At 35.8% G+C, this 19,261-nt stretch overlaps 1 protein-coding gene across 5 annotated transcripts in view; it reads left to right on the forward strand.

The window, feature by feature from the left end:
* PLCE1 (phospholipase C epsilon 1) overlaps positions 1–19,261 on the forward strand; it is a 146,282-nt gene that overhangs the window by 23,958 nt on the left and 103,063 nt on the right. The gene's annotated exons all lie outside the window — the stretch shown is intronic.

A 19,261-nucleotide genomic window follows, 5' to 3' on the forward strand; every position in this document is an offset into this window, starting at 1 on the left:
AAATCTTGCTAAATATTACTTGTATATAAGAATATAACACACCTATATACAGATTAGAATGTATACGCATTTTTATATTTATATTTTAAATTGAAAAAGTATATGATATATATTTATATTTTTGCATATCTATAAAATAGATGTATTAATATGTATTATAGATCTACACCACCTACGTGTTAAAATGAACAAGCTCTAGGGAGGGGGAAAGAATCAAGATAAAGGAGAGTGTGGTCAGATAAGCTGTTCTTATGAACTGGTCCTGAATAAATGTAAATCCCTTCTGTTGGAAGAAATTTCTAGCAGTTAGTGCTCAAACTCTTCAACAACTTTCACTAGAACTGAAATGGAGGAAAACTTACTTGTATAGATTCATAGAATCATTTAGATTGGAAAAGTTCTAAGATCACTGAATCCTACTGTAAAACTAATCAAATGGATTATATGAAATTTTGTCAGTGGTAAGGGAGGAGGGGACTTGGTTGTTCAGGAACTCCGTGACAGTTGTTCCCTCCTCTAATATCCTCATGTCCTTCTAGAAACTAGTATTTTTTCACTTAAACAGTTGATTGGAGAGTTCTAAAAGCATGTTTATGACATGTTTTTGTACCAGGCTGCAAGACTTTGTGGTACTGTTCATTCCTGTGAAGTTTGCTATACTAGTCAGTGGAGATCCAGACTTGCTGGTGGAGCAGATGTACTGCACGGTGCCTGGTCATGCTCCCACGAAGGGATGAATGTGATTCTGTGTGCCTTACATAACATGGTGTATGCTTGGGACATTTGTATCATTATAAGTTTTTGAGGGGGACAGAAGGGAAAATGTTTTGTAGCTGAGGTTGCTGAGGGATGTGTTTAGGTTTCTTCATTGGACATTTCCAATTTGACATGAGTTTTTTAGCTTCTATCATGTGTGCTTGTTTCCCCACTTTCCAGTGCTACTGTATAATGCTGAACATAACAGCATTTTAGGGTGTGAGGGCTTTAATTTGAACATTTTTTTATAGTGCATATATACGTAAACTCAGAAATAAATGTGATAAGTACTCACTGAATAATTATTTAAATAGGAAAAGGTCTGTCTGCAAATGAGCAAAGATAAACAGACACTGTAAAGCACTCTGCATAATTATAATGCTCAGAATATTTTCACGTTGTCAGAAAAAGCTTAAAACTACTTTTCTTTCTTCTTCCAGATGGACACCAAAACTATCTTTTTCGTTATCAATCTCTGTATTTAATCTCTTTATGTATAACATACATCAAGTACTCTCTCAACAGTTTTTCTGTTATTTTAGTGCCAAATATTGCTTCTGTAATAATATTTCTATGTGTTTATGGCTTATATTATGAGCATTATAGATGGATTTACACAAACATAGAAATTAACTTAGAGGATGTGACAAATATATGGACCTGTTGAACATATGCACTGGGTTAAAATAATTTAATGAATTATGAACATTGGTAGGAAGCTTTCATGCTAATAATCAAAGGAAGAAGGAAAAAGTAGTAAATGAATGTGGTAATTTGTTCTTCCTTTCCCCTTATCTCACCCTTTGAGCATGCATTCTGTTTGGAACAGCTAAGTGAACAGTAGTTCTGTTCTTCAAGAGGAAAAAAAAAGTTGGAGAAATTAAGTTTTCATAGCAGTACTGGTGTAACATGGAACAATAGAGACCTTTATGTTTTAAGTAGGAAAATGTGGGTCTCATTTGTGCATATCCCTTACATAAAAATTCTAACACTAATAAAGGAAAGGCACTGAACTGTTGTCTTGCTGAATGATTTTTTCTTTTTTCTTCCCCCACATAGGGAGATGGGAGTGAGGTTTTGCACTATATAGAAAATACATGAAGTTATAACTTTTTCCATGTAGCATATTATTAGTGTGTAGATATTCTGTATGAGATTTAGACTGCTCTACTCTGCTCTGAATGTGTTGCATGAAGAGAGAAGATTTTTGTGTTGAAGTTTTTTTCCTATTTTGCACATAGTTTTTGTAGCTATATACAGTGCAGCACTTATCAGATGGGTATGTGTAATATGGCTGCTCATGAGACATTTGTTTGCCTGTGTTGGAACAGTGCAAGCTCCTCACATTAATACATATTAAAGAAGGGGCAGGTGCAATGAATCTGCCATACAAACAGTTAAGGAGAGGGTGAGCTTTGGTGTTGGCTTTGCTTGGGCCATGACTTGGGTTCAGCTCAGCTGCATCATGTCAGCAATCTGACTAATTGCCAAAGTCAGAGTTTCAGGAATCTGTGAGACCTTAGGTTCACAGTGTTGAAGTACACCTTTTCCTGATGTGTGGGTGTTTCTGCCATAGAGGTAATGTAATATGACAAAAGGAACCAGGTCCGCTGTTGACTAAGAGATTAAATTTGAGCAGCTCACTAGACTATCGCAGGGTGATTCTCTCAAGCCAGGTAAGTGACTTTGAGATGTCCAGATGGCAGCTGCAACAACATAGTTGCAGTGCATAATAGCTGAATTCTTTAGTTAAGCTTATTTTGTAGGCGTCAGTACTATCTTCGCTGTGTCATTACATTCCTGGTGCCAATAGTTTGAGCTTTAGGAAGCAAGAACTCTGCTGGCTTGCTTCGTTCTGCTCAGATAGAAGTTAGCACTTGAATACATCTGCCACTCTTCATAGTTGCTAAGGCACTACTGAAATGCCAAATTTCAAATGCCACAATGCTAATAAGGCAACAATTAAAAAAGCATTAAATGCCCCACATCTGTTTCCAGACTAATGATTGTATTATAGAGTTTTCTTGTAGGAGTGTTTCATAGTTAATGTAGTGATTTGGTGTAGTACTTCAACATTTGTTAGCATCAGGTTGTTTGCTTTTTTTCCATGTGATGTCCATGGTGTTTTTATGATTCCTGTGTAAAATCAATGTAATGCAAGGATTTTTGGTTATGCATGGCTAATGTAAGGAGTCCTGTATTAGGAGTTCTTTATTTCCCTAATGTTGAGGTATAGTAAGTTGGTGGTATCTATTAACAAGAAGTTAAGGGGAGAAAAAAGATTTGCAGGTAAACAGTTTTTACTATTCCATTTTATTAGTGTGATATCTAAAATAGTCATCTTGGATAATATTTTTAAATAAATAGAGCCAAGCACAAGTTGTTTTCTGTTTAATAGATAGTATTTGAGTATTCTTTTCTGTTTAAAATTGATTATTAATTCTGAATAAATTCAGAATTAAAATAGATATTTTTAATTAATAAAAGCACTAATTTTAATTCTGAACCTACAGAGAGCTCAGTTTCCTCCCCCTGCCATCCCCCTCCCTGCTAGAGTTGTATGAGCAACTCAAGTCAGTGTATCTTTGCTGCATGTTTTTCTGGCATTTCTGAAAGTATAGATAGATTGGCTATTTTACTGTCAATCATGGAAATAATGTCTGCTTAGACTGCTTCAAGGAACACGTTACGTCAAATGCTAACATGTTTTTGAACAAAGGAAGGGTTAGTAAAGCTGTATGTCCAGAAGAACATTTTTTGGTTGTTTTTCTTAGGTGTTAATTGTAACCTTAATTTTCAATATTTTGTTAGAATGAATAGTATAACCATCTTTTTTATCTAGTAATATCTTGGAAGATGCGCTTTTCCAGTGTATTCAAAGCATAATTTATATAATGAAGAGGCCTATGTTGATTCTTAGGAAATGAAACAAAAGCTTGAAAGCATCCAACTCTCTTTGCTAGTAATAATAAGTAGCATAAGAGTCCTTGTTTATATGCTGTGTTTCACTCAGATGACTGATCTGATTTAGTAGACACAAATCTTGTGGAGTGTCCACATGAAATCACCTGGCCATAGGAGTCTTATTAGTGAAGTTATTCTGCCAAACTGTGAGATTCACAACCCACAAGCCGCCTAAAAAATTAAATTGTTACTGGCTTTCACTTCTTGGTTCTTTTTAATTGTTTCTGTAGGAATTTCAGATCTGGGTGTGTTGTCATACCATCTTTTTGTTAGGATTATGTGCTTTTCTCACAGTTTTTCCTTCTCACTACATATTTTAAAAGATGGAATCCTTTAAATGGAGTTTTCCTCTCTTCCCTTAGAGTTTTGCGTGTTTACCTAAAATGTAACACTGCTCTTTATGCTAAAGTTTATGCTGTACTTGTACTTTTATTTAACAAAAAAAAGGCTAGTTTGTGATTCTATATTGTAGATTACAGGCAGATTTGGGGTTTGAGATTTTTTGGTTTTCCATTCTGAAATAAAATTTCTAGTCCAACATGCTGAAAGGAAAAAAATGACATAAAGCAAATAATTTGCAAGTGGTTGGCATGTTCCTTCACTCTAACAGGTTTTTTTATCTGACTGTGCATGAGTATTTTGCCAATTACTAGTGTTACTGTGTTTTTTAGACATAAAGGTTTATGTTCTTATGTTAAAGTAGTTGGTAGGTATGGACAAGCTGGTTTTTATTCTACCTGGACCCTGTGTTTGTTGTTTCTTTGTTTAAAGTAAATAGTTCATGAACAAAATTGACTATTTGGAAAAAAAATCAGGGAAGCAAGAGAGAAGCCAAATAGGCATGAAATTATGTTTCCCCTTCAGTAAGTGCTGTAAAAATAAATTGAACTTTTTTAAAATGAAGCTCTATACTTATATTTGCTTTGGGTTGAGTTACTCCAGTTTTTAATGCTAGCTTTAAAAATAGAAAATTTACTTTTTGTCTGTAGAAGAAATCAGTTTTACTACCATATTGTGTGAGAGACTTTGAGTAAATTTCCTAATACTTTGTATTATTTTGTACTTGCCTTATACCTTTAACAATATTGGGCCAAATTATGAACAATAAGTTTTAGCTGTGAGCACACTTAGGTATTTAGAGCCAATAGTGTGGGAGTCTTGGCAAGAGCAATATATTATGCCTTCAGTTTTTCCACATTTTCTGACTTTCCTTCTAGTGACTGTTCATTAACTGTAAAGAAGCATGAAGGTCTGGTTTAGAAAATCTCCCTGCAGCACATTAAAGAGTTCATTTTAGAGTGTTAGAGTTGGACACTTTTCTAAATTCTTTCTCAGTTGAAACTAAGTTATCTCCATTACCTATATGACCTGTTGAAAAGTTGGGTTGTTTACTCTGGTATAAGTGAGTAAAAACTGTGCCATATAAAGATCACCTTGTAGGTGAGTGAATAACTCAAATGTGAATTTGTGAGATTTCATGTACATTTTAATTTATCTTGCTTTTCTATGATCTTTCAGGATCTTTTAAAAAGAAAGTTTTCTAAAATGGAATAAGCTTGGCTGGACAGTAATTGGTAGGCAGATATCTTACCGGTATGAAATTTCAAGGACCTAGAGGAAAAATCTCTACTGTAAAATTATACTTGCCACAATATCTAAGGCATCCTCCCTGAGATATGAGGCTATTTGGTTTCTCTATTTGTGAAAAGTCGTTTGATACAGTATGGTTATGAGTCCTCTGGTCATGAAATTTTCTTGAAAATACAGACTGGTGGCAGCTTAAAAAAAGGAATAACAATTGAACATAACACAGCCGTTAGGTACTGTCCAAGTACATCTGAGCTGGAGTATCAAGTGACAGGGGAGCTCTTAGGTACTCCCACACCAACCAAAGCTAATTACATCAGTGCAGCAGTTGGAACCAGCGTGACTCAGGGCAGTGTGACAGCATACAGCTTTCATCAGGAATGTCGGAAGTGGAGCAGTGCTGGAAACATAAACATTTAACTCTGGCATTTCTAACTATTTTCTTTCTCTTTTTTTTCATTTTTATTTTTCTAATAATTTTACTAGAAAATTATATATTTCGTTTAAAGTAAACAGTTCATGAGCAAAATTAACAATTTGGAAAAAAAAATCAGGGAAGCAAGAGAGAAGCCAAATAGGCATGAAATTATGTTTTCTCTTCAGTAAGTGCTGTAAAAATAAATTGAATGTTTTTAAATGAAGCTTTGTAACCAGATACAAAAATTTTTGAACTGAGATTGAAGACTCACTTTTGAGCTGCATTCATCAATCCCCCACATGAGTATGAGGGAGAAAAAAATGTTGGATTGACTTGTGGTCATTCTTACTTACAGATAATATTCTTGTCTTCCCATTTGTTTGAAGTTCGAAAGAGTCTTTTCATCTCTGAAATTATAACACTTATAATACATAAAAACTTAAAATTTCCTTAATATAGCAAATACTCAAAGGTGGAGACCTACAAAGAAGTGTGCTGTCATAGCATGGAAACAAGCAACGGTAATAAAAAATTTAATTTTATCTTACAATCAGTACATGCAGTTGTTGCAGGACTCTGAATACTTTAATTGACTCTTGTGAAAGTAGGTTGGGGTTTTTTCCCTTAGCTTTTCCAGTAACTGTAATGCCTGTTGAGTGTTGCTACCATTTGGACTTTGAATCCACAGCAAAATAATGGGAACTTCTTTTAAGGTGATTAGAAGTGGTTCTTATGTACTGGTTATTTTTTATGCTCTTCTCCTAACACTGTAAAAATTGCTTTCAAACAATCACAACAGATACAGACCTTCATTAGTAAATTGTGGGCAAAACAAAGGATGTATTATTGGCTGCTCTGGTTTCATGTTACATCATGTTACATTAGTTCTTAAAGTGTTTAGGAATTCCCTTCAAGTATTAGAGAATGGGTGAAATCCTGGTCATAGTGTAATCTGTTTAAAATCTCCTATTGGGATAATGTTACTTGGAGGGAGAAAAAGAAGCATGTGCAGAATGGAGCTATTGGCTTTATGGGAACCATAATTTTACGTCAGACATTTTAAGAGACAGACATATGCCGAATTTGTATTAAGCAGTTTTAAAACTATAGTTTTAAACTAAAAATATTTATACTAAATATGCATAATGCATTGTAATATAACTTGGGTGGGATCATTAATAAATAAAACTTCCCTCAGTACCTTTCAGCTGCATGTGCTGTTATTTACTGTTTGTGTTACCACACTGCTTGGAAGCCCTGCTTCTGAATCCTAGCTGTATTCTAGCTGTTTTACACACAAGGGATGATCTCATCTGTTCTCTAGACATAGAGGCAGTTAGTTGTTAGTGAGATCACTCAGAGTTTGGAGAAGATAAACTTCTCCCAAACACTCTCCATATGCTGTGGCTAGATTTTCTTTTATCTCAGCACACTTAGTAGTTGTGTGCTGCACTGTAGTCTGCAGAAGAGACATATCCTAAGTTTCCAGTGGGGAAAAAAAAAACAAACAGCAAACTTACCAACAGTTATAAATGTTATTATTAGGGAATTTTAGAGTTATGTGCATAAGAGCAAAGAAAACCCAAGTGTTTAAGAAAATGTATATCAGCCAATCAACACTGAAATACTTCTAGCCTGAATACAAGGCTTGAATGATAATTCTGAACAGTTCATCTTTCAGCAAAAACATAAGAATGTGTCTAAACCATGGAGAGTTGTTCTAAATGTGATTGTGAATCTGATCAAGAAAAGACTCCTGAGAGAAAATTGTCCTCAGTATTCTCCATTTTAAATTAGGAATTTATCTTGAGTAACTTTGCAAACTTAGAGCATCCTGCAGCATGCTCGAGGCCATTATAGTTCTGACCCTGTGCATAAGATTTTTTGCTTTATAAAAGCACATTACCCTGCCATGGGAACCGTAACATTGGACTTCTTATCTGTTGTTTACAATCTTGGGACTGCACACAGTGGCTTGTGTATGTAAATGTATATATTTTAAAGGGAAAAAATATTATTTCATGAGCATTCAGAATATTTTTCTTTTAGGAAATTAACTTGTATTCTGGCTTACCTGTGTGTCCTTTTGACACTTGCCTTACTTAAAATACAGTCAGGGAGAACTACAAGAGTGCAAAACCTTTTGCTATGTGAACATTTCATTGAGATGTAGTGATTTGCCACCAGGATAAAGAGGCTTTGGTCTATTTGCACCAAGTCACTCAACAGGGTGGAGGCTGTTGAAGAGATAGGTAGAGGTTATCAACGAGCGTGAAGTATAACATAGTTCATATTTAAAAGAGCAGTGTATTAGTTTTCTTATTCTCTGGTAGTCCAGAAATAGAGGGGGGTTTGTTTCTTTATTTTTTGTTTTCTTCTAACCAACAGATTGTGGATGGGCTTTTATAATAATTTGAATACTTCTTTTGAGCAATAAAGTTCTTTCATCTTTAGCAGGCATTTGTGAATCATCGCATATGTAATTTAGCTTGCACAGTGTTTCTTTGCCCTTAGTTTGTAAAAACTGCAAATTCAGCCGTTGTAAATGATGATCAGTTTTGAGTCATATTTTTTTTAGTTTTGAATACGTTTGTCATCACACTTTAGCTTTGACCAGCTGTTTCCTGTTTTCCCACCCAGTGGTTCAGCTGCTGAGGAGATAAATGCATCAATGGTTTGTTTCAGAATTAAAATTACCTTTATAAAATGATGAAAGAATAAACCAGATAAGTTAGACACCATTACAAGTAAAGTTATGCTGGAATTCAAAAGATGAAGTATTGTTTGCTGTACCTAGATGTGTCATATATTATGAAGCTTTTGCTACACAGGGAGCTCACTTAATATAGAAAAATTAATCCAGCATCGGAAACATCAGGGTGAAGCTTTGTGTGGGGAATTTGGGTGTGTGTGATGGAATTTTTCAAGCAGTTCCAAGTTTTTGTGTTCATGTGAGAATATTTTGATTTATTTGATACAGGATCTGTAAAAAGACTTGACCATGACATCATATTTGTCCTGCTCTGTTCCCCCCAGTTTTTGGACTGCTGTGGTTAGAGGATATGTTCATTTTTGTAATCATACAAACTATTTTGAAATTTTAGAACTGAGTTTGTATATGTATTCTTTCAGAATAAAGCAGGACAGGTGTGTCAGGCAAGACAGGGAAGAGTTGGTATATTACCTGTCTATTAGGACTGGCTTGTGCAGTACACTTCGTTTCTTTTTTATTCATGGTGAACTTCATATCCACACAGACAGCAGCTGTGTTTTGTCCTGGTTTCAGATATCTTTCTTCAAAACCTTTAAATGAGTTAGTTACTAACCCAAAGGGTGTTTATATAGATAGTAAGTAAAGTAATGCCCCCTATCTTCAGATTTGAGGTCATTACTGTGTAGGATTGTGGAAGGATCTCCTGTTACCCCTTCTTATTTTTGTTGCAAGCTGTTCTGTGGCATCCAGCCTCACCTGTCCATTGCTCTGCTTTAGTCCTCTCTGTGACTTAAGTGGTCAGATTTTATTTAGTCTGCACCCTATGGCATGACAGAAAAGCACACAAAGATAGTTGATAGCATGCCAGCTCCTGTGGCCAGTGATTCCCCCTGGATTGAGGGCTTTAAATATTCCTTACCTGTTAGATCACTGAGTTTCTTACCAGTGAGTGGCAGAGGAAGAGCTGAGACTTTGTCTACAGTGAAGGTCCTAGCTCCAGAACCTCAGAGCATGCATTTGCTCCCGTGGACAAAGTACTGTATCCCTCACCATTTTTATTTTTTTTTTTTAATAGGCCTTATCCCATACCATTTTTAAGGGAGGGCTCTGCAATCTTCTACAAATGCCAGCCTTAACAGCATTTACCTCAGGATATGATCCAGCTGTTGCCATTTGAAAAGACTCACTCCTGCCTCTTGCACTCACTTCATTTCCCTATGGCTTTTCTAGGCTCCTTCTCCCCAGGTCCCTTTTTATGGATGACTCCAAGATCTGCTCTCTATTTCTAGTCTTCCTGACCTTGGAAGTCTCCACGGGGATTCTCATTAAAATTAGTGATGGGAAGGGGAAAGCATTCTCCTCTCTCCCTTGAAAAGGCTAATTATTTGTAACTCCTCCTAACTGGTTTTGCTCTTTTTACTTTAGGCCTACCAAGTAGCTGTTTGTTCTTGTCCCCTAATGCCATTCTTGAACGTACCCTGAGCTTGCTTGCTATTGCCTAGGCTAGTGGTCTTTATGGAGTCTCCTTTATCCTTCAATCTTTTATATAGAGAAAAAACTTCTGAATATATTTCCTATTAGCCCTCTACTACTAGATACTATTTTTTCACAGTATTCATAATCTACTCTTCAGCTGAGTCTAATAGTTAAGGCTGAAATTCCAATTGTGTGGTCTTAATCAGCATTCCTGCTTCTATGACTTTAAGTCCAGCACCGTTGAGCTCATATAAATTCATGTGTGGCATCTATACCATTTATAGCTATTATATTTCAGTTTTAATTTTTTTTTGTCCTCTTTCTTTCCACATTCTTTTTGTGGATCCTTTTTTTCCTGTGAAGATTAGTAAACAGCCTTCAAACTTTACATTGGGTAATTGATATGCAAATGGTTGTACTATTACACTTTTAGGCTGCGGTTGGCTTTCCAAAAGAGCTGGTATTTTTGGCTGAACTTTAATGTCCATTTCATCAAAGTATCATGGAGGGTAGTACATTTGTAAGTTTTTTTCCTACTGCACTCATCAGGATAAAAAAAGAAGTATTTGCTAATTAGTATTTATATTAGGCATTAATGACCAGATTCCTCTGATCCTTGCTGAATTTAAATTTCTCCAGTCTGCAGTAAACCACAAGGAAAACAACAGCCAAGATGAAAGTAGATTCACAGGACGTACCCATGTGGTTGTGACTCAGTGGATCTGAGAGAACAAAAACTGAAAAAACCCTTTTTCGTTAAGTAAAAGACGTGGAAATTGATTTAACAGTAGTGGGCAGAATTTGCTAATGAGATATGAAAGGTAGTTAACTGAAAGAACTAATGAAAAGGAGCCAGTGTTCTATGAAAAACTTGGAAGGAAAATAAAAGAGATAGTTGACAAAGAGTCCTTTGAGTTTTGGGACTTGAAAAATATAGAGAGGAAAAACCAACAAAATCTGATTTCCAAACCTAACCAGAACCTAACAGTTTTGCTGTTTTTCTGTGGAACCAAGACATATGTAAACCAGTGTTAGTGCTGTCATGATGGTTATATACAAAGGTTGCACTTTCAAGTAGAAATATAAACAAAATTAATAGAATTTGGAGAGAGATTATGAGTCATCATTTGATTTCTAAATCGTTGTGAACTGAGACTCTCTGGCAAGGCTTGGTGTGACAAGGTCAAGCATGTGTGACATGGCTGAGTAGTTGGGCAGCTTTACTAGCTTCTTCGGGTTTTATTTAGATGATATTTTATAGTTGTTTTTTTCCTCAACAATGTTTTCTGCTATGGAAAGTATCTGATGAAAATAACATGCTGCCTTTTTTTTTTTTTAATGGTTGTTAGTTAAAAAAATTCAGACTTGCAAGCAGAGTTACTGAATCTCAAGTTTGATTAAAAATCCATTTCAAATTCTTACCTGGTCAACAAATGAGATTAAATAATGAAATAAAATGAAACTTAATTTTGGAAAGCTTAGAATAATGAAGTTCCTTACAAGACTAAGATGAGGCATATCAGAAAATTCAGCATTGCTGCTGATACCTTGAGTCTCTGTGCTTTCCAGAGACTTAGACTTTCACCTTTTTCCTCAGAGGAGGAGCAGAGGTCCCAGATTTTTCTTGTTCATTACCATTATCATGGTAGCAGCAGTATTTAACATGCACATACAAGAAAAGTTTTTGGTTGCTTAGGTGACATTTGTGTATCAGTAATAATATATGCACCACAGCTTGGAAATCCATGACTGGATCCACCACTTGGCTGGATCAAATTTTGTAGTTTTTGACTGAGATGAGATTATTTGTTTTGTGTTCTGCTGACAAATAATGTGTTGGCCCCCATGAAGACAACCTAGACCATAAATTGTTTTCATTTTTGGAGAATAAAAATGAACAGTAATTTTTAAAAGAAATTAAAATGAAAAACCCCATAAGCATTGCATCATCATTCTGTAGCCTAACTTATGCCTCTGCTCCAGCCATGTCCGTATCACCCTTTTTCATTGCCTCCCTCTCCTCTGCCCAATGATGTGCAGCACAGGTTCCTTTTGGTTTCAGGTTTGTAACTGCTGCTGCCTTCACTCTGGTCCTTTTGTCAGGCATTGTGACTTCCCACACTGTGAGTGGCCTGAGGCCATTGAAGCCCGGGGGTCCAATGTCACTAAAGCTATGGTTTGCTGAAACCTTGCTGACCTGGGCAGAGTTATTGCAGAGTTTTCCTTGCACACCCTCCCTATCCACCATTTAATTTAAAGGGTGGAAAGACACTGTTCTTCCTATTACCATACCTTATCTCCTAGGCTTGTCCTGAATTACATGATAGAGCTCTTCTTTGTGCCTGTGTCAGCTTCAGCTGCTTAGGAGGGAATCCCACAGCTGTACCAGGGACCTGGAGCACCTGCAGCTGCTAGGTGAGCAGGGGCTGGATGGCGTAGCATGCCTGCAGGATAGTAAAGCAAGTTCAAGGTTTCCAGCTATTTATTTTTTAAAAAATCCCTTGCCATGTTTTTAGGCTAAATGTTATTAAGGTCTTCAAGACCCCTTAGGACTGGGAAAAAGCTTACTGACTTGTCAAGGTTACTGTTGTGGGATAATAAATAGTTTGGGGTATATCTGTCTAGATTCATCATTATTGTGTAAGATGGAAAACCATATTGCTTTTTCTTCTAGATACTTGCCTCATTGTAATTTTTTTTTCTCAAGAAGAAAGGTCCGTAAAATTGATTGAACACTGACAAGATATTAACTGGAAATTTGAAACCACATTGTTTTTGAAAGAAGGCAGTGTTGTTGCCACGGAACATTCTGCAGTTTAAATTTTTGTACTTTTTTAATTTTTAACTTATATAAGCAAGCAAGCGCTACAAGCAAGTCACTAATACCTGTTTTTCTCTAGGAAAAAAAGTACCTTATTGAACTACCTTACCTGATTGTCTCTTTCATCTGGTCTTCTGTAGTTAGAGGATCTCCTTATTAATATGTCTGTCTACGCATGTGGTCCAGCTGTTGATCCTCTGTATTTATTAACACAAGATTTCGGTAAGAATGAAGGGCATACAATAAGTTATATTTTGTATGTTCTGCCCAAGTCAAATTTGATGATAGGATTTGCTTGTATCAGCTGGCTCTAGGACCATGAGGCTTTGCACATCCCTGGTTCAGAGGCTGGCTCTTTGCTAATTGATGCAAGTTGCTACTGTCCAGGCAGCTGTTGTCATACGGTCCAGTATGGTGCCTTTGACTTAGTGGAATACCATGGACAGATACAATTGATCTGACTGACATCTGTCAAAGCATGAAGAATTGAATTACTCTTTGTCAGAGTTGATCCCCCAAAACAGGAGGGAGATGATCTGAGAAAGCTTTGTTTATATGGTAATTCTCATTATACTTTTCTGAAGGTAGAATTCATGCTTTAGTACTATTCAAAAAAGTTGCAGCCAAAATTTTTAAATGCAGGTATTTAAATTAGACACCAAAACCTCATAATTTGGATAAGACTATCATGATTTCCAAGATGCTGAATGCCTTGTGTTTCTCATAATCAGACCAGCAACATTTAGAAGTCTTAGGGATTTACAGGTTTGATTTTGGGGGTCCAATTTGAAAATTTGGGCTAAGGGTCCACTGAAACACTCTCTGGAAGGGTTTGACAGGGCTTCTGTGTAACTGTCATGACTGATTTCCACTTAGACCTGTTTTGTATACACACATACGTGCACAAACAAACTTCAAAATCCTAAGTAACTGTGGTACGATACCCATAATGATAAAATCGTTGTCTTGCTAGAGTTCTTTTGACAATAAAACTTAATTAAAGAAAATCACCCTGCTATGTTTATGCTGACTCAGATATTTGCAAGGACAGTTTTACAGGTATAACTCTCCTGGTAGCATCTCCTTGCTAGGAGAGCAAAGGCTAAGGTTTCAAAACAGCTCATAGGTGGCTATATGTATTTTAAGTGTGGAAATAAACTAATTTTTCCATACCATGGTTGCAGCACATATATTTTCATATGCTGGAACTGTATACATTCTAAACTATTACTGAAATTTGTACATTAGAAGAAAAACAAACAGGAAAGTCTGATATTCATGCCTGTCACTGAAATTTGAATAGATTTGAAGTAAAATGTGAGGCACATGCCATCTGGTGGATAACACTGTTCATACAGTTTTGTTGGTAATCTTGATATATTTAACAAGAGGCTTCTATTAACGTTTGACATCCTCTTCTATTCTTTGCTGCATTGTCACTTTTAATTGGCATTGGCAGATATTTCTTTAGTCAGAAGCAAAGGGAAAAGAATCCAAAAACTGAATTCAAGGCAAAACTTAGCTTTGGTGTTTGGTTAGACAACTGAATGCTTGGTTAAACAACCCCAAAACCCAAATGGAAAAGTAACCATTTTTCCTCACTTCATATATTAATTCTGGAGATTTAAAATTGTGTACCAGTTAGTCAGAGATCTTATCTTGGATAGAGATCTCTCAAGCCTCAGCCTCGTTGCAAATTATGATCTGTTTGACATGTTGGATATCACTCTACGACAGGTTGGGTAGGTTGGATATTGCTCTATGTCTGCACCGGCGTGGCGGGTGAGGCTGGAGCAGCCTCTCAGAGCCCAAGGGCTGGTGCCATATGGCAGCGCTCAGGTGTCTTTGTCTTGCATTTTGCCGGCCATTTGGAGCACAGTTTCATGAAGTACCATTTTGTACAGAAACCTGTGCTTTTAAAAATGTTAGACTGCTAGTAGATGCAAGTGGAGATGTGACTTACAAACTAGATTAGGCAGATACAGTAAGGAGTGTGGCCAGTGTTACATATCTTCCTTTTCACACAGTGCTGCATGGGTGCATGGCTTCATGATATACATTTCAGGACAGTTTACGAAGTAGACAGAGCATGGGATAACAAGTGGAGCAGATTCTGATAGAGAATTTTTGTTATATTGGTGAATAGTTTTTATTCTTTGCTCTGTTGTGGACATGAAGGAATTGAAGATCCTGTTATATACTGGAAGACTGATGGTACAACTGCCTTGTTTTTAATTTGAACTGATCAACCCAAATATACAGAACTATTTTTTTCTAAGCTTATTCTTAGCATGTTAGAAAATAATTGAAAAAGTACTTCATAATGTCTTTCATACTGTGATTTACTACAGATTGGATCAAATAAAAGACAGTTTGTGCTTATATTCTCAAAAGGAAGAAATTATTCAAATGCATTGTAGTCCGTGCATGTGTGAAATGGAATTGTCATCACCACATTATGTCATTGTTTCTTCCATTAACTAAAGAAAAGGCAAGGAAAGAGCTGAAATACAACAAAATGGAAAAAAACAGGTAATACTATTGCTTCCACATGCTCCTGATTTCACAGAGCTAGTTCAGGTCTCTGCACTGTGCTGCACCACATTCCCAGTTCTGAAGGTTTATTAGTTCTGTCATGGTGCACAAACAAGAGGGATATTTAATTGCACATGGAAGCATTCATGGTTTGTTTTATTACTGGAAGCAACTGACTACTTTAGAAATATTTTAAAAGATTCTTCTTGACAGTAAATTTCCTTACAGTAGACTCAACAGACTTATTATATGTGACTGCATACTTCATGGCTCTGTTATTCTTCTTGTAACTAATTTATTTCTCAGCAGTCAAAGATAGATAATGTTTAAAAATGCAGAAGAACAAGCATTCACATTATTTGCAAAAATTAGAGTTGAAATGTTTTTGCAGCATGGTATAACAGAGCTTTTTCTGAACTAAGCTGCTTTGGCACTTTTTTGTGTCAAATATTATATGAAGGAAGAGAGTTTCATCCTCCTTTTAACTTTTTCACTGGCCAGGAAATGTATGTTCAGTAGAACATTGCCAGAATGTCCACAGGTTTGTGCTTCTTCACATGGTCCTGCATTCTTGCAGAAACGTATTTATGCTACATTGGGAGTAAATTCTCAGGTTTGTGCTATGTATCTTATTGTTTGATATGATTAAAATAAATGATAAAATGTTTGATATGATTATTTACCCTTAGAAAGCCCACAGCACTTCAAAAGGTTCAACAAACAGTGGTGTTTAAAGTTGCTTTAAAAAGATCCTTTCTCATAAATTTTTTAAGCATTTTCCACATGCCGCTGTTTTCTTCCTGTGAGATGCTGAATGACTCTTATCGTATTATATTAGGAAAAAAAAATATTTTTCCCAAAACTGATTGAATTATGGTCAGCCAAAGGAGAAACATAAGTGAATTCTGGCCCAAAACAGGCCATTCAATTAAGAGATTAAAAAAAAAAAAAAAGAAGGGCGCGTTCGTAGATATGTTTTCCTAATGTTTGCTGGGGAGAGTGTTTTCATGGTATTTAAAAGGCATTCAAAGATTACTTCAGGCAATTTGTGGTGAAGTCCTCCTCCACTTTAACTGTAGAACTGGACAGAAATTTTCTTAAGAGCACAGTTAGGGAGGCAGATCTTTTTTCACCCTATGGGACCAAGCAGAAGAGTTAGGTCTTTTCACAGACTTTGTGATGTCATATCGGTCAATTGGCCTAGAACCCACATTTTATTTAGGAGAATAAGGTCTGTGATGTATATGACATGCCTTAGTTTTCTAGGATCCAACCCCTCACCAGCTTGGGAATCCTTCCAAACTGCTTTAAAGTTTGGTTTTGGTGTTTTACTGACTTTCTTCTGCAAGCCAGACAAAATAATCTTTTCCTGAGGTGAATTTGCCCAACATGGAGCCAACCTCCCTTGCTTTTTGTTCTAATATGGCTTGAACAGAGATGATATTTTCTCTTGGATCTTCTTGTTTAATGACAGTTATGTTTATATGAATATAAACAAAAAGAAGTTTTGTTCTGAGCAAATTATCTGAATATAAAAGATTTATTCAATTTGCTTTGTGTTGTGATTAAAATGTCCTCTGTGTTCACATATATGTTTGAAAAACAGTTAAAAATCTCTGCTCATTAAAATGTTCCTCTATGCAAAATGATGAAAAGAAACATTTTTTCATGTAAAGAACAGTGCAAACACTAAATAGATTGTATTAAAGAACAATATAAAATGAAATTCACTTTTTTTCCAGTCTTCACTGCTATGCATTTCAAGCAAGTTTAGACTTTAAAGTTAGTCAAGCCTCAATACAGACTGTGAATTTAAAAGGAAATTGGAATATCTTTCCTTAAAGTCTACACTAGTGCATTTTTTAATCAGATTACTTGTTGTAAAAGCCTAATTGCCCATTTTACTTTCCACTGGTTGAATAAGATTGTGGGCAGAGCTTTTTTGCTTGTTTATACCATTGTCATGGCTATAGAAAAGAATTTTCTTACCAGTAGGTGGAATCAGATGAAAATCTTAACTATTAAACACAGCATGTAGCTGTATTTTCTGATCCAACCGAAGGAAATCGTCTGAGTGGCTCCAGTTTTGAAGTTCACAAATAATAGCAGCTTTCTAAAAACCATTTAGCTCATAAAAATACAAATTAGATCAACAGAAAGTCAGTGTGTAAGAGTAGTATGACTCTGACACTGGTTCTTTATATGAACTTCTGAAGAGTATTCCTGGGTAGGTTAGAAGTGTTCTGTTCTTGCATGATGTTTACCTCTCTCAAACTAAATCTTTCTCCTGGATGTCTTCTTACAGTCATATTGTGTTTTTTGCATTGCCTGAGTGGAGGAAAATTCTGTTATTTGTTAATACCCATAGCTGTTCATAGGTAGTTTCTTCTGCATTACTTTTTCATAGAAATTTAGAATTAGAATCTTCAAACTACAAATACTGATCTATCTGGTACAAAAAAATTTATGGTGTCAAAAACTTAGGGACAACTGGGCTTTGTAAACATTATTTTAGAAAATTATTTTAGAAAATAATTCTCATACTATTTCTAAATTTTTAGTATTAGATTTTTTCTCAGATCTCTTATGGAGAAAGTTGGCACTACAATTTCTTTTACATGTCTTGGAAGGATTCATAATTAAAAAGAGAATAACGTGTGTTACGTGTATGAAGTTTTGTCAGTGCTAACTCTTTGTTAATTTTTTGTATAATTAAGGTAGCAGGATTGTCACAGATTTGTGTCTCCTCTGAAAAATCTCAGTCTAAGAGTGGCTGTTTCATACGCCAGTTCATCTTAACTCACTGAAAAAGGTAGGTAATCCCTTGGAATGGTCAGGCAGCAGACAAAAGTTCAGTCCAGCCTTGTAATTGTGAAGGAAGTTGGAGGAGAATTGTTCAGCGAAGAGCAAGACACTGAAGTTAGAAGTTACAGATTTTCCTTCAGACTCTTCCTCTGAATAGTTTTCATTTTGGAGATGTTATTTACATGCCTATTTTCTCCATGTCTGCTGTATTGGTAAAACTGTAGTGGTATTATGCACTGATTTTGGGGTATAGTTTGTTCTCCTCCTGGGCATTTTGGAAAATAAGAGAAAAAAATTACCCATCTAGTACTTGTAAAACTTTTCAATAAGCTTTAGAAATTAGGAAATATACAGGAAAGAAAACGTTAAGGTCTTTACTGATGGACAGTACAGATTTTCCGGTTGGTCTTTGTCGTCTTCAAAAAGTGTAAGCTAGACTTCAGTTTGTTTTTCTGAATTCTGCTAAAATGGCCTCCTGAATTTTTGTCTTCCTTCCTTCTTTACTGGTGTAATTTTAGGAGCTGGAGAGTTCCCATTTGTGTTCTTAGAGGAAATAATTTTTCATGGGAATGTTTTTCTCCTTTCACCAAGGAGAAGCTTTCCAGGGATGGTTTGGATCAAATCATACAGAATATTTGTGAGGAAAAGCATAACTTACTGGAGCTCAAAATGCAGCTCACACTTTCTCAGTGAAAGCACTGGAGCATTTAATGTATTGCAAATGCATGTCTTGGTACAGGCACAAGTTCCAAAATGTCTGAGAAACTAGAGCCCTTTGAGACAAACCTACACAGACAAATTTCATGAAAGGTATGTGGGAGAACTTGTAACACCAGAGTTCTGCATCTGGGTTTTTCTACTTTGAGACAGACTTGGCAAGTTGACCAAAGGGGATATGTTGGATGTTGTCTTCATTTTTTTTTTTTTTTTTTTTTAACCCAGGCTGTATTCTGTAATACAATTCCTTGCAGATATGTGCTCTCTCCAGTTCTGTTCAGACGGAGGAATAGAAAGCTAATGAGATCTGTATTTAAGGATTAGTAAGAAATACGGAGTTTGCTTCTGTACCGTAGCACAAAGTTTCTGCTCTTTGCAGTGTCAAAGAAGGTCACTGTGAAATTAAAGCTATTTTAGAATTGACAGACTCTTAATTAAAAGGTCATATAGTCAGTCTTCTGCAGAGATG

Source organism: Chiroxiphia lanceolata, chromosome 8, assembly GCF_009829145.1.
Source record: "Chiroxiphia lanceolata isolate bChiLan1 chromosome 8, bChiLan1.pri, whole genome shotgun sequence".
Taxonomy (NCBI): domain Eukaryota; kingdom Metazoa; phylum Chordata; class Aves; order Passeriformes; family Pipridae; genus Chiroxiphia; species Chiroxiphia lanceolata.